This window comes from Arctopsyche grandis, chromosome 6 (genome assembly GCF_051622035.1).
Source record: "Arctopsyche grandis isolate Sample6627 chromosome 6, ASM5162203v2, whole genome shotgun sequence".
In the NCBI taxonomy this organism is placed as follows: domain Eukaryota; kingdom Metazoa; phylum Arthropoda; class Insecta; order Trichoptera; family Hydropsychidae; genus Arctopsyche; species Arctopsyche grandis.
In genome coordinates, this window is record NC_135360.1 from 7,843,988 (window position 1) to 7,859,798 (window position 15,811).

General features: G+C 33.6%; 1 protein-coding gene across 1 annotated transcript in view; it reads left to right on the top strand.

The window, feature by feature from the left end:
- Positions 1-15,811, top strand: part of LOC143913454 (uncharacterized) — a 31,914-nt gene that overhangs the window by 319 nt on the left and 15,784 nt on the right. The gene's annotated exons all lie outside the window — the stretch shown is intronic.

Sequence of the window (15,811 nt, forward strand, 5' to 3'; positions counted from 1 at the left end):
TATACCTTATAGTGTACATACATATGTACACATATGTATATATTATGTATAAAGGAAAGATATTCTATTGGGCGATAAAATATCGCATCATCTATTACTGTGGCGCCAATATCCGAAATGGGTGACACGTCGCATAAAGTTTGAGAATATTTTAACGTTGTCGTTCCCAACCTTCCCTGTCTCTCTATCTAGGTGAGGGGGAAGCTGAGGGGTGTGGGGGTGAGTATGCTCCTTTGGCGATTTATAATCCGGTGCGAAATATGCGAATATTAATCACAAATAGGAATAAAATTTGTTGTGCGCGCGACCGAACGGCAATATTTATCGTCGTGTGTGTGTGTTTGTGTGTATTGTTCGATGTGCGATAAATAACGTCGCTTTTATTTCTTTGTGTGTTATTTTTATTGTTGGTTGTGGTGCTGTTGAGCCGTGGTAAATATGTGGGTCAAAGTTTGGCTCACGCGGAAGATGCAGTGCTTGTTTGGGTCGTTAAGGATTTCGTTTGAATGTGTGTGTGTGTTGGAAGATTTAATGCAATGTTGAAATTATTCGGGTCATCCGTAAAACGTGCCCCAGCCAACTCCTAATTTTTTCCATTTAACTTCTATCTTCATTTAATGGAAAACATTCGTGCTCTGAATAATTATAAAAGAAAGTGCACTTGTCAAAGACGGTTCGGTGATTATTCCGCACAAAGTGATCTCGCACACGTCATTAAAATCTCAATCAAGATACATATATCTGGCATCCGAAACTCCATCCATCGAGAATTGCCACGAGAACTCCATATTTACTAACGAGAACTCGAGTGCCAGATTTATTTATTTATTTTACAAAAATCAATTAATCAAGCACACTCGTCTAACAGATTGCTCCAAAGCGACGAGTGTGCTAAAAAGATTAAGAAGTACAATAGTGAAAAATATAAGTTAAAAAACAAATTACATATACAAATATACAAATTAAATAAGGAAATGATAACTAAATAAAACATGAAATCATAATAAAATCATAATTAAAAACACTAACTCAACCATTCTAAATGGTCGCGACCTCCATATCTTAGGAATTGGTGCAGATAATGAAGAGAGACATTACAAATGTCAATGGCACCATCCAGTGAATTTAAGAAACGTAGGCCGCGAGGAATGGGAGAATAACTTAATGCCACAGTTCAAGCCAAAGGAGTGTGAAAAAGGGGACGATGGCGGGTCCATATCACACTCTCTAGAGCATGAAGGCCCAACTCAGCCAGGATAGACGGACAGGAGATACAGCCTCTAATCTACAGATACAGCCTCTAATCTAATCTACCTCCATCTACAGATATTCCGTATTCGCGATTTTTATAGCATCGATTGTCATGTGCGCGATCGCAATGTGTGAAAAAATCCGTTTACCGTCAACGACATGCTAAAAGAGTTGACAGTGGAAAAAGAGAACGTTTTTAGTTTTATTTCCACTAGCCTTAAGATATTATTTAATTTATATAATGTGTTACTAATGCGGCCCATTTGCAACGTTTCGGTGACGATTTCGCACACATCACGAAAATCTCGATCATGAGATGAAAATCTGGTAGTTGAAAATTCCGCCCACTGTGAGTTTTCCACGCGAACTATTGCGTTTACGAGAATTCGAGTGCCAGATTTTATTTTATTTTATTATTATATTTATTTTTACATATAACAGAAAGGCCTTAGCCCAAATGCGCCTTCCTGGCCATAAACAACGATAAACAATTTATAGAGTAATTTTTATAGACAATTCTAGAGACATCTATAGATAAATTTGACGAATTTGATAAATTTTCATTGTCGCGTCATATTTTTAAATGAAATATAGAAGAGGCTTTTAAAAACAACGAATTTGAGATGCTGAAAAATTTAATAGGAATGGGTAAAGGTTCTATGAAAATCAGATAAATTGGCAAACTCTAATAGAAAACGATCGACCTGGATCAGTCGGTTTGAAAGCACTATATACAATGCAACCACTAATTTATGCTGTGGTATTAGATATTCCGTATTCGCAATTTTCGTGGCAACATGCCCCGCCTCGAAAGGATACTTCACTGGTCAAATCCAATGTTTGGTTATAAAACTTTTTCGTTTTTTTTTTTTTTTTTTATACTCCACTGTTTTCGTTCGACTTATTATTATCAAATATTTTTCGGCAACATTTTTATTTTAAGCGTAATGTAATTATGAAATTTTTCAGCCGTGCGCTTTTTCCATTTTAATATTTTTTTTTTGCTTTTTATTTTATCTCGCCGGGATTTGTTTTGACACTCGTTGTTAACGATCGCTTCTCTCATTATATCGCAATTAGATCTCTTCTCGAGATTTCTATTTTGCTTAATTTAGTTTTCATCCCTGTCTCCCGTGCCGTTTGTTCCATCAACATCATCCTCCTCTACCTCATCTTTTCGCAGCGCAGATTTTTGCGAAGCGATTTCCTCGCTGATTTTCTTTTGTGTTGTCCGAGAGAAAAGTGTGTTTTTATTTATTATTATTATTATTTCAAAGCCGTCTGGATAATCAGATTTAACGAGTCGCTTAAATTTAAAATATGAATAGTAAATTGCGATTAATTAATTTCGGTCCTCATTATATGAGACAACGCCAAAGGACGATTTATGTAATGTAATATGCATTGATAAATCACCAGGTCCTCCCATTAATGCCCCAAGGTATGCAATTTATCCTTCTGTTTCATTTCGTCCGATTTTCTCCGAATTACCGTCTACTATTGGATCTGGAATATCGCTGGTATTGTAAATTATTAAATTTTTATAAAATTAATTTAATAATATTGTTTATCACATTATCACAACTATATATAGTATGATATACAGACATACATAAGTGACATTATTAAGTTCAAATTAATGGATATGAAATACAATATATTTATATTAAACTGATGTTATTTTTCAACAAAATGGCCTTTATAATTTCTGAAAAGTACCTGTTGTCGGACCCTTCAAACTCGCAAACTTAAACCTTTTATTAAATAAAAATCACGTGATCATGGATCGATGCCAAGATATAGTAGATATGAGCCGTTATATCTGAAAGTGGCGGAAGTCCAATTGTCAGTTCCAAAAGCACTATTTCTGTCTGACTTAATTCACAAATAATCACTTATTTTATTTCAATTCGTCCAGAATCTTGGAAAAAAGAATAAACGTTTTACAGAACATCATTATTTTTATTTTTAAACTCAAATCATTATATTTAATGTTTTGCGAGATATTTCTCGAAATGAACGACTCATATTGTATATACATGCACATATACATATTTATATGTATAATAGTCACGAATCAGTCAACATCTTTCAATCGAATGTGAGAATAAACTTTGAGTTATTAAATTGAGCATTGCGTAGCAACTAGAGAAAAAATAATCTTAATAAACATCATGTTATAATATTTAGATTTAAGATTTTTGCTCAAAGAATTCAAATTCATATTTGCCAGCAACCCTTTTTGATAAAAAGTACATCACACATCTACTTATGTACATACAGTATTTTCATCCCAAGAATTTCCCGATGAAGCAAGTTTGGCTGATTTGTTGAATTAATTTTTTGTATGAACGTACATATTATACGATTATCGAATTTTTTGACAAACCCATTCATAACATATGTACATTTAACTCATTTCCTTTAAAGCTTTAATACAGTACAATAATATATGTATGTATAATATATATGTTTGTAATATATATGAATGTATATATAAACTAGGGGTTAGCATATATGCTTTCAAACATAGTGGTCACAGGTTCGAGTCCCACTGGTTGCTGCTGGCCAGACCTTGGTTTGCGACTCCAGGTCGATTTGCCGATTTATCTGATTTTCATTGAAACGATTCAAACAAATTGACAACCTTCACCCATTTCGAGTTCTTCAACATCTCGAAATTTGACGATGTATGTATGTATATATAAAACAAAAAAAAAAGCTCCGAAAATGTAAGTTTATCAAAAATGTTTCTAAGATGCGCATTTGTCTCTGTGATTCTTTGTTAAAATTATTCTCAAAATTGTATAAACATATGTATGTAGATGTTTGTAATTGGCCAGGAAGGCGCATTTGGGTTTACCTGTTTGTTTGCCTTCCTGGTATATACATACATATACATATACATGTATGTGTATATGTAAAAATAAAATAAAATGTAATTTGTATAATACATTAGGCCGAATCGAAAAACGCAAATTATGGATTTTTATCGTTGGAACTAGTGGAAAACTTTTGTCATATCAATTTTTTTTTCTTTTTTCTATTCCCTTGATACGACGAAGGTTTTCCACTCCGTCCATCGATGAAAATTCGTGTTTAATGTATTATACATACATACATGTGAAGAAGTGCCAAATGACTCGCATCGAAAACCTTCAACGACGAAAATGCGCAAAATTCTCAAATCATTTATACGAAAAATTGTCGCTTTTGACTTTCTCACGTACGCGTTATAAATTCGCGTTAATAAAAATATTGGTCGAAATCGAACGGGAAAATTTCCGGCGGTTTTTTTTTTCGACTCTTCCACGCTAACCCATTCGTAACGCGACACTTTATATTCTCCTCTCGTTGTTTTTTTTTTCCTTTTTTCTTTTCATTTAACCCCCACCCCCGTGGGTTTCCGCCGGTTTTTACAGTCGGATTCTGCACGTCACGTCGCACTCCCACAGGCTGGGTGACGTCACGCCTCGAGGCTTTCCCGTTTCGACGGCGAGTCTCGTCGTAATCCATCACGAGACGACGCAACGCTCTCGGGCTCTTGTTGTTTGCGTGCGGCGAGAAGAATGGTTTCGCCATTTGTAGCCAATTATAATATTAATTATAAACGGGAACGGTTATGTTATATGTATTGTTGCGAGCGAGTGTTTGTATCGTTCGCGGCGTATTGTGTGTGTGTGTGTGTATGGGCACGTCAAACAAAAGGCTGTTCGGAATTAATTGGGAAGCGGACGGGAGCGGGCTAGGAGAGGGTGTATTAATTAAAATGTAAAGCGTGTTCGCGGTGCTCGTTTTTAACCGGAGACAGACGACACGCAGCACCAGGAATTAACCCGTCTGCGGTGATGTTGACAACGCAACGGAGCAATTGGGCGCGCGGGGGAGGGGGTCTCAAACCACCCCTCTCTCCAGCTCGGACTCGGACGTGAGCCTTCCGGCGTGACCTGTCACGCTCTTTCGGTATTGTAGTTCATTCCGGTTCATTACAGTAGGGGTGTGTATGTTGACCTCCCTCCCACCGCCCCCCACCCCCCCCCCCACTCCCCCTATAAAACGGTAGATTGGTTCCGTGTTATGTTTGTACATATATTGCAAGATCTGTGTAGATGGTTTGGTTAGTTCAGATCGACCGTCTCCTGTTGGATTTTGTCAATTTATCCAATATTGTCAAAATAGTTGTGACGATTTCAATAAAATTGAAATTTTATTTTATTTACATACATACTGTTATGTATCTCACTTATTCCTCGTAGTTCCCACAATAATCAAATTCTGTTATGTACCTCGCTTGTAAATGTAGTTCCCACAATAATTAAATTCACTTTCTCACATTCATGTACGTGAGTAACAAGTCCATTCAAATTCCTGTAAAGGGGATAGTCAGATAAGACAGGAGTGCCGGACTTTGCCCTACCCAGGAATGCTGGACTTTGCCCAACCCCAAAAGATACAAATTACACTGAGCAACAAAAAAAAATACCAGAGTGGAGACTAGCCAATCTTCACTAAGTTTGACCCACTGAATTCGAATATGATACTGATTTTTGTTGGTGGATGATCGTTTACGAGATATGAGCGTTTAAAAAAATCCGCGATTTTTACAGTTTTTTGGCTTTTGCGGTCTTTAACTCAAAGTTTAGGATTGTTACGCTCAAAGTGAGTATTGGAATCAATAGTCAGATATTTTTCCTATTAATTGTTATATTTCATTGCCTTAAAATACTTCTAATTAATTGTCTAGCGAATTTTAAAAGTCAAAAATATACTTTTTTTTACGGATGTTTTTTCCGTGCTATTTTTCATTTATTTGGCAAATTTTTTATTTCACCACGTTTATAAGGATTGGTTTTCTATCTCAATATTTTTTTTTTATCTAAACGTACTAACTAAAGCGGTAATTGCAATTTAAATGCTTTCGTTGTATATATGGTTGTATCGCGTAATATGTTAGGGCAAGCGAGATGGCATATAATCCACCTCACAGAGTACAGCGGTCGGACTACATGCCATCTCGCGTAACAATCCATAATTTTGAGTTAAAGACCGCAAAAGCCAAAAAACTGTAAAAATCGCGGATTTTTTTTAATGCTCATATCTCGTAAACGATCACCCACCAACAAAAATAAATATCATATTCGAATTCAGTGGGTCAAATTTAGTAAAGATTGGCTAGTCTCCGCTCTGGTAACTCAAAAACGTAATTTTTTGTTGCTCAGTGCTATTTATATAGATCACGATTCGATCACATAAGTTAGTCATCACCATTGAGACTCCGAGAGTAGTAGTCATCACAATGGAGACTCCGAGAGTGGTAGTCATCACCATCGAGACTCCGAGGGTAGTAGTCATTAATATCGACCCCTCAAGTGACGGTCAGCACAGCAACAGAACCAATGCTAATTAGTGAAAAAAAGTTCTAATCGAAAATATCTACCAATAACACAAATGTAACGATTTTATGATAATAAATAAATCTTGGTTTGTTAACCAAGTAATTTAAAAAATATATAAACTGCGTTTTGGAACTTGACAGTACATTATCCAACAGTATGGGTCGGTGGTTGCGTTTATGTTTAGCACCGAGAGATTACTGGGTTCGATCCCGTGCTAATATTATATTTAGTACTGCTGGGTAGACTTGGATATTTGTGACTCCAAGTCGATCGTTTCTTATCAGAGTTTGCCAATTTATCTGATTTTAATTGTTGAAACGGTTCTACAAATTGGCAAAAATAATCCTACCCGCTGTCACGAATATATCTGAATTTGATTTATGGACAATATGTAAAAATGTATGTACAAGTCTAAGTCCATAGATGTCTCAATGGATTAATTCATTAATGTATTAATTGTTAATTCCGTGTTCTTCAGCCTCTGTAAATATAGTGATTTACGTAAGAAAATTGTTTGTAATTAATTGTCTAAGAAGGCATATTGGGGTCTACCTCTCACGTCTTCCTGGCTTCCTTCTTTATTGTGATGTGCTGCATATTAGAAAATGTCAGCGTTGGTTCAAAAACTCAAAATTCATATTAGAGATTTTGATTTAGAAAATGAGCCTGGAAGAGGACGATGTAGAGGCCCTAAAAAGAGAATTCAAAGCAAATCCGATGATGACAATATAATAATTGTCAAACAAGATCGACAAATCTTGGTCCAGTACTCAAAGATGCCTAAAAAAATTGATAAAATCCAAAAAGAAAGAATTTGTGTTCCGCGTGCATTGTCCGGCTGCAACAAACGTAAACAAATCGACGTATTGAAAGAGGAAAAACATTTGAGCTCATTTTGACATGATTTAATAACTGAAAATGAGAAATGGGTTCTCTATTCGAATATAAAACGAAAAAGGCATCAGTATTTTACACAATTCCGCGAAATTCGGGATTGCTGAAAAATCGAGATTTTTTGCCATTTTTGGTTGCCATTTTTTGGAACCGTTTCAATGAAAATCAGATAAATTGTCAAACTCTGATGAAATCGATGGACCTGGAGTCATAAATCCAAGGTCTGGCCAACAGAAACCAGTGGTATTTGAACCCGTGACCACTTTTTTTATACTAACATTATATATGTAATAACCACTAGTCTATTATGCTAGTGGTTAGAATTTAATGGCCTTAAATATATCATTTATAAATATCATGTTGTATTTATATGTGGTGATATAATAACGGCACAATCCCTTAATTGAGCGTTTAGATGGAATTAGGGCGCCAATTCCATAATCCGATAATTGCACTTTGCGTGTTTGGTGAAAAACGCTGTTTTTCTTTTACGTACTTTTTGTTTTCGAATGATTTTGCCAAATATATTACAATAGTGGTCGTTATCCATTGAAATAATATTCGGTTATCTGATTGAATTATGTATATTATAGAGTGTGTATAGGAAAAGTCATGTTTTCCACAAAATACACGAAGCGCGGTTATCGGATTTAATTATGTTAACTACCCAAATGACATAATTTTCAATTATACAAACATCTCCCATACATGAAACAAATCGTTTTGTGTTTTTAATTTGCACTAATCCTTCCATTTACGCGAACTACTTTCACGAAGATTCACTTTTACGCGTTTGCTCGTATAATCCTTTGCTAAATTTCTTCATAAGTGTGCATCCGAGGCTCCGAGAAGTCATCCGAGAAGTTGGAATAATGTCTAATTATATTTAAATCTGTAGCTTTCCAAAATATACCAAGTTGCACATTCACAGTGAGAATTCTCTATTTCGCCCATACATAAGATTTAATTTATGTGGTACCTTCGTTGAACCAACTTAGCGAGTAAATTGTGGGATTACTCCAACGTTTGAGTAGATTTTCTTAACGAATTGGATGTATTGAAATAAATCGGTTTCGATTATCTGAATCATCTGTAATTAGTTTGGATAATTGGGTTTCTATTTCGATAAAAAAATATTTGAAGTAACCTTTAAACCTAGTCATATTTTTGAGATAAAGGAATGCTTATATTGATTTGGATCACATTTCATAGAAGTTAATTAATTAAATTTGTCAAATTCGTAAAAGTTATTTAAATACATTGATTGAAATGTGAATTTAAATCAAATATACATACATACATATCTAATATATATGTAGTTTCGAAACAGACTTTGTATATAACTACTTTTGGTTCGTAGAAAAACAAATGAATATTCAAATAAATTTAAATAAAATATAACTATTCAGATATTATAAATTTAATAAAATGTTTACTTTTAGATTGGCCATGCTTAAGCGGTTTCTATTACAAATACCGAGCAAATCCGGGTAAAAACACTAGTATAATATAATTAAGTAAGCGTTCAACTTGACTTTAAATAAAAATACTATTTGATTTAATGTTATCGTTCAACTGGAGGATTTTTGTCGTAAATAAATAAACGTGCAAATAAAAAGTGTTTAAATTAAATTCACTCCGTCCGTATTTGTCTGCGATTCGCTTTGATACTTTCGCTAATTGCACGTTTTCCTTTAAATATTTCAATTTGAATGTCTTCATTTACCTCTGAGCTTCTTCTCTAGTGAATTTTTCGCATATTGTCGAGCGCGTGGTACACTCGAGGGGTTAAGATTTGTGAGATCTCGTCCTCTGCTCACTTTTACGAGCGATACTAAAAAGAATATATATTTTCGTCGACGACAAAACCCTTCTCTTTTATTGCGCGTCGATCATTTTCTCTCATGTGTCTCTCTTTTTCTCTGTGTCCGTCCGTCTATCTTTGGAATTTTATTTATTTTCAGCCGCAGCGCGCTGAGATAAAGGGTAAACTTTATGCGATTTAAAATCTACAACATGTTCTGTGTATGGAATAATATCTTAAAACTGAAATATATTATACATATGTCACGTCCAAACTTATAATTGTTATACTATTAGTGACCAGGCTATCTACATATACTGAAATTATATTATATTTGATTTCTACATTTTAATAGCACATTACAATGTTTAATATCATATTTGAATTGGAATAGTAATAAGATTTTTGAAGTATTAAAAACAATTAAAATGAATTTTGTTCGTATGGCATAATAAATATCAGAATTCTTGACCTATATATTTCAGACCACTTGCTTTGCCGTCTCTAAGTATAAAAGTTAATCTAAAAGTTCCCTGCAAATATGGGTTATTGCTAAACTTTCAAGCATTCGTGAAATTGAAGAGGAAAAACAATGACTCGCAGTCGAAGTAATTCTGTTTTTCAAATTTAAACTTTTTTTATAACATGATCGCATTTAAATATACTAAAATATAAATTTTATTATAGAAAAGTAATATAAAATATATTTAAATTATATTCGATTTTCGTTTTTTCCGGAATTTTCCAATTTTAAATCATATTTGGGTAAATTAGTGAACCCATTTCACTATTGATCATCAATTTATTAAATCTATTTATGCGTCTTATTTGTTTCAAATAATATTGTAATCGTAAAAATAAATAAGAAAGATATTTTATATGCAGATTTTTAATTATATATATGTATTTATTTATTTCATTACATTTTATACCAGGAAGGCCTTACAGGTTTACCCTAATGCGCCTTCCTGGGCAATTATAAACAGCAGCATTTTTATTACACAAGTCGCTGTATAACGAGACACTGAAAACTCTCAAATTAACGAGACATCTATGAATTGTACATAAATTTTTTTGTACATTAATCATACTCAAATAGTGGTGACTTAGCAGGTAGGAAGGTTTTAAGCCAAAGTCAAATGGGAACCGTTTCAACAATGAAATCAGAGAAATTGGCAAACTCTGACAGAAAACGATCGACCTGGAGGACAAATATCCAGGTCTGACTAAAACCCGGCGCCTCTCGGTGTTAGGCAGAAGCTTAACGACCGAGCTATGCTGTTGGATAATTAAAAAAGTACATTGTATACATATATGATGAATGAAATTTTAAATATTTAAAATAATTAAATAATCAATCACTCAATGTAATAAACATAAATTAAAATTATAATAATTTAATTTCATTCCTTAGTTTGTATGTACATTGAAAGGTTTACTTTACTATACCAACTTAACTGACAAAACATCCAACGCCTTAACTTATTTTTAAAATTGTATGCATTTTTATTGGATTGTGGATGATGTAAATAATAATGATAATGATTTTAAAGTAATATAATCAACTTGTTAAATTATTTATTATAAAAAAACATTCTTTCGCAAAATTTTGAGCACTATTTTCTTGTACGATTGACTTTTTTGTATATATATGTATGTATACGTGGAATTTTACTCTTGATACAATTACAGTAAGAACTTTATGTCACTTGTTAGTTAAACCTTCCGTTCACCGTAGAATTGGTGCGTATATTTGCGTGACTGGATTCGAATCGTCCAATAACGGACTTATCGGTCGAATTCGATGGGGGTTTTTTTTTTTTGGGGTGTTTGTTCGCTGCCGGCTAATTGTGTTTTCGCGTTTTTCTCCACTCGTCTGTTTGTCTGTGGAAAACATTGGATTGGCGTTAGTGTTGTTGTTTTGTTATACGAAGTGGACAAGTACAAACGATGCGTGCCGACCCCGAACTTTCCCAGCCAACAAAAGAAACAAAGTTACCCACGAATAAAGGACCGCAAGCCGACGCGATACAACAAAAAAAGAGAATAAAATACAAGACTAAATTAATAGACAATCAACGGTATAGCTTCATTTTCAACGAGCGAATAAAAACAATGAAACGTTAAAATGTTGGAAAAATAACGTACGGTGGTGTAGATACTGCCGTTCGATTGCCCAAATGTATTATTTAGTAGTAGCGAAATGTCCTTTGAAAGGGTTCTCTTTTGTCGTTTACCTTTTGGAGAGGGTGCGTTGAATCTGGATATTATGTAGTATCATTCATAGCTTTCAGGAAGTAGAATTCATAGAAATATTCTCAATCACACAGATGATCGTGCTTTCGTTTCAATATTCTTGTTTATACTACATATGTACAGTGAGCGACAAAAAAAAAGCTGATTTTGAGATTTCTATGAAATTTGATTTTACTCTTATATGATATTCTATATAGCGATATTCTCAGTACAAAAAAACGATGATAAGGATCATAAGGATATTAAAACAGGACATACTATGAATTTTTATTACGTGTTTATTGAAATATTGAAATTATTTGCGAAATGTATAAAAATGGGGAAAACGTGTTGGCTGTATTTTGGTCGTGTTTCACTTGTTTTGAAGCGATTTTCAACCTGTAATTTTTTTTTATATGTTGTAAATAAGCTATTCTATTAATAAACACAAAGAAATATATAATTATTTACGTTTATAATTTGTTACTCCACATTTATTTTTTATAACTGCCCGAATTCTTCTGGGCATGGAATCAAACGTGCTGTTCTTCAAGATCGATTTATTACTGCTTCTAAAATCAGGGATGAGGTCTACGCTTCAACATCCACAGCAATACATACACGAACAATCCAAAGGAAGCTGAAGAACTTAGGGTTTAGAGCGATCAAATTCGCGAAGAAGCCACATATAAGGTCAAGGTTTTGACAAAATCTGAAAAGGTTATAAATGTCGGTGTCTTTCTCAAGATATGTTTTGATAATGAAGCTATGAAATTGTTGCAAATATATACGTACATATATATGTATGTATGTATGTATACGTATTATATTTTTAAACCCAAAAATATATTATTGGGTTTTTTTGTTAGTCTTATAAAGATATATTCGTATTTTTGTGCTTATGAAAACTTTTCCTTCGACGGTTCTGAACAACTTTTAAAAGCGTTAATGTAAAATTTTAATGCAAAATTTTCGCCGAGATATTTTTACATTTAAATTAAAGCGTTGTCGCTTTAATGTGGCGTCGAAGATGTAATCTAATTTTAACATTTTTTGTCGGAATATGATCGCAGTTTTTGTACATAAATATTCATGTATAGATAATTTTGTTATTAATGTTAAAACTTCTCACAAAAGCAATGATCGATACTTTGTATCTACTACAAAAATTAAGGAAAAATGTCGTCAATGCATTTAAACATTTGAAAATAATATGCTTATAGGCATTTGGTTTGATTTGTGAGGTAATTCTCAAAAAAAGTCTTGTAAAAAGGGAAGGGGACGAAACAAAACCAATTCGCTCTACCGTGATCAAAGAAAATGTAAAGATTCATTGTTTAATATCAAATGATTTGGACATACGAGCCGTTATATTTAAAAGTGGTATAAGTCCACTTTTTTTCATAGTATTTCGCAAAACATTAAATACCTATATAATATTTTGCGTTTAACAATATTTACATAAATACTGGTGGCGTTTAATACGTTTATTCCACTTTTCCGAGATCTTGGACATTTAAAATTAAAATAAGTGATAACAATGAATTAAGGCGAATGGAAATAGTGTATTTGGAACTGAAAATTGGACTTCCACCACTTTCAAATATAACGGCTCATGTATTTTTTTATAAATGTTGTGATAAATAGTGGGTCTACGTGACGAGCCGGAATGTTAAATTACCGAAAACACAAATATCGGAAGGCAAAGATCGAAAATCGAAAGATCTTAAGTCGAAAGATAAAAAAATCACTTAATTTGCGCGAGCAGGATACAACAGGAACAAGAGGAACAGGCTTTTCCTCCCGTATTTTGCGCACGCACATTAATACGGGAGGAAAAGCCTGTTCCTCTTGTTCCTATTGTATCCTGTTTGCGCAAATTAAGTGAGTATGTACCGTTTACCATGCACCCTTTTTTTATCTTTCGACTTAAGATCTTTCGATTTTCGATCTTTGCCTTCCGATATTTGCGTTTTCGGTAATTTCACATTCTGGCTCGTCACGGAGACCGATAAATAGTATATGAAAATAAAAAGAAAAAATAAATATTTTTGAACAAATTTTTTTAATTTTAAATAATACATCAATTTTAAGTTAGAGACGGCATAAATTCACTGATTAATCAGTTGGCTTTAGTTAAATATATGTACATATGTATATAAAATATAAAACGTGAAAAATTGTCGTTCAATTATTTAGAAACACTGAGGCGTGTGACAAAATTCAAATTGAAATTCCGAATAACATACCCACGTTTTTTTTTTCGTGTGATGTCAATCTTACGTCAGATGACGTTAGTATGTATGTATGTATGTATGTAAGTGTTGTTCGGGTTCCGTAGCTTTTTGATCGCACCTCGTTCGTATCGAATAAGTAAGGCAATCGTTGAATGTGCGTGAAGCGAGAGTTTGAACCTTTCTGTTTATTGGGGTTCGGTTGACTTAACTTTTGTTTTTATATATTGATCTTGTTTCGTTTCTTGAGTTTAACTGGAACTCGCACGCACTCCGCTCCGCTCACCCCGACAACTTTTTATTCAATTTGCGCGAATAACAACGTGTGCGTACATATATATGTATGTACATATGTACGAAAAAGACGCATATTCGCGTCACACGCCCTCAACGATGTGTGGCAGTGGTGCATGTCGACATTTTATTTCATTCGATTTGTATACATATGTATGTATTACTTAGCGCCTCTTCCTGATTAGTATGATGAACTCTCTTTTTAAGTGAGTAAAGTGACACACATAGAAAAAAGAGATGGCGTTATGGAAAACTTTGAATTTTCCATAGAAAAATTTAAATAAATTGAGTTTTTAAACATTTAATAACAAATCGATGCGTAAAAGAAGAAAATAATGAACTAAAAAATCTAATTTTTTACATCATTATAAGGAAAATTCGGGATTTTTCTTAAGAGGGCTGGACCCCAGCGCCTTGTTCATACAAACGTATTAGACTTCCCCCTTCCTCAATTATGGCACTAGAGAAATTATTTTTCAATATGCTATTTATATCCACCATGGCGTGAGGACCATCCAAGGAGCTGTCACTTGATAGAAACCATGCTTAAGTAAAATTAAGGGTTAGGGTGTTTCGAGAGAAGTGGTCTTGTCAAGTTGTTGTTATCGTTTCCGTTTCTGTTTTTTTTTTTTAATTGAAATGAATCCTTTTTCTATATAAAAATGACAAAATCACGGGAATCGAGTGAAAAGATTATTTTAAAGCACTTTCAAAGATCGGGATAGATAATTTGTAACTGATAATTTTTTATTTTGCAATTTTAATTTAATTTTATTAGTAATCATAGTATTATATTATTCTATTGTTAATGTACAGCATAATAGGAAAAAGAGCTCAAAAACCTATTTACAATTCTTATAAATGCTCATAATACATTTAATGCATAATATTAATTAAAGACTCTCTAAAGTCAATGACCTAAAGCAGATTGTTTTTAGGTAATCTGTGTTTATACCTGAAGGGTATAGACATTTTGTTGTAATCACCGAGACTCTTCACAGGTGTGTTAGTATGGTTATTAGTGATTCTGTCATAGAATCTACTGGTTAGCTTGTTAGTAATGTCCGTAACAAACGGAATATTATATATGACATGCAGCTTTTTCAAGTTAGTATATATGGGTGTATTATAAATTATTTTTAGGGATTTATTTTGTATTACTTGGAGCTTGGAAAATCATATATAGAAATGTTCTGTCTTATATAATTTCAATGGAAATGTTTAGCACAAGTATTTCAATAATTTAAATGGAAAATTTGGCACAAAAATGCTCATTGCTTACGCATTAATTCCTAAATATACGATCTGGGGAAAAGTCTCGTGTTGGTCGCCGTTTTCCCCGGCAGATTTGCGAATTATAACGTGCGGCAATTTGTACGTATTGAATCGGAACAAACGCCCGGATGAATATTTATGAAGCGAACGACCCATTGAAACGATTTGACGTGGACGATTTTCAACCGAAATTTTCATACCGAAACGCACGAGACAATGTGCCCCGAAACCAGTACTTACATACCTACACCCCCCCCCCCCCCCCCACTCACTACCCCCATCTCGAAAACTCGCCCTTTGAAACTTCTCGAAATTAAGTAGCAGTGGTACTACGATGATAGGGAAAGGGAAACTTTGTCACACAACTCGCCGCGTGTTCTACAATAGTGAACTTTGTCGAACATTCCAAGTTTTTTTCTATACATATA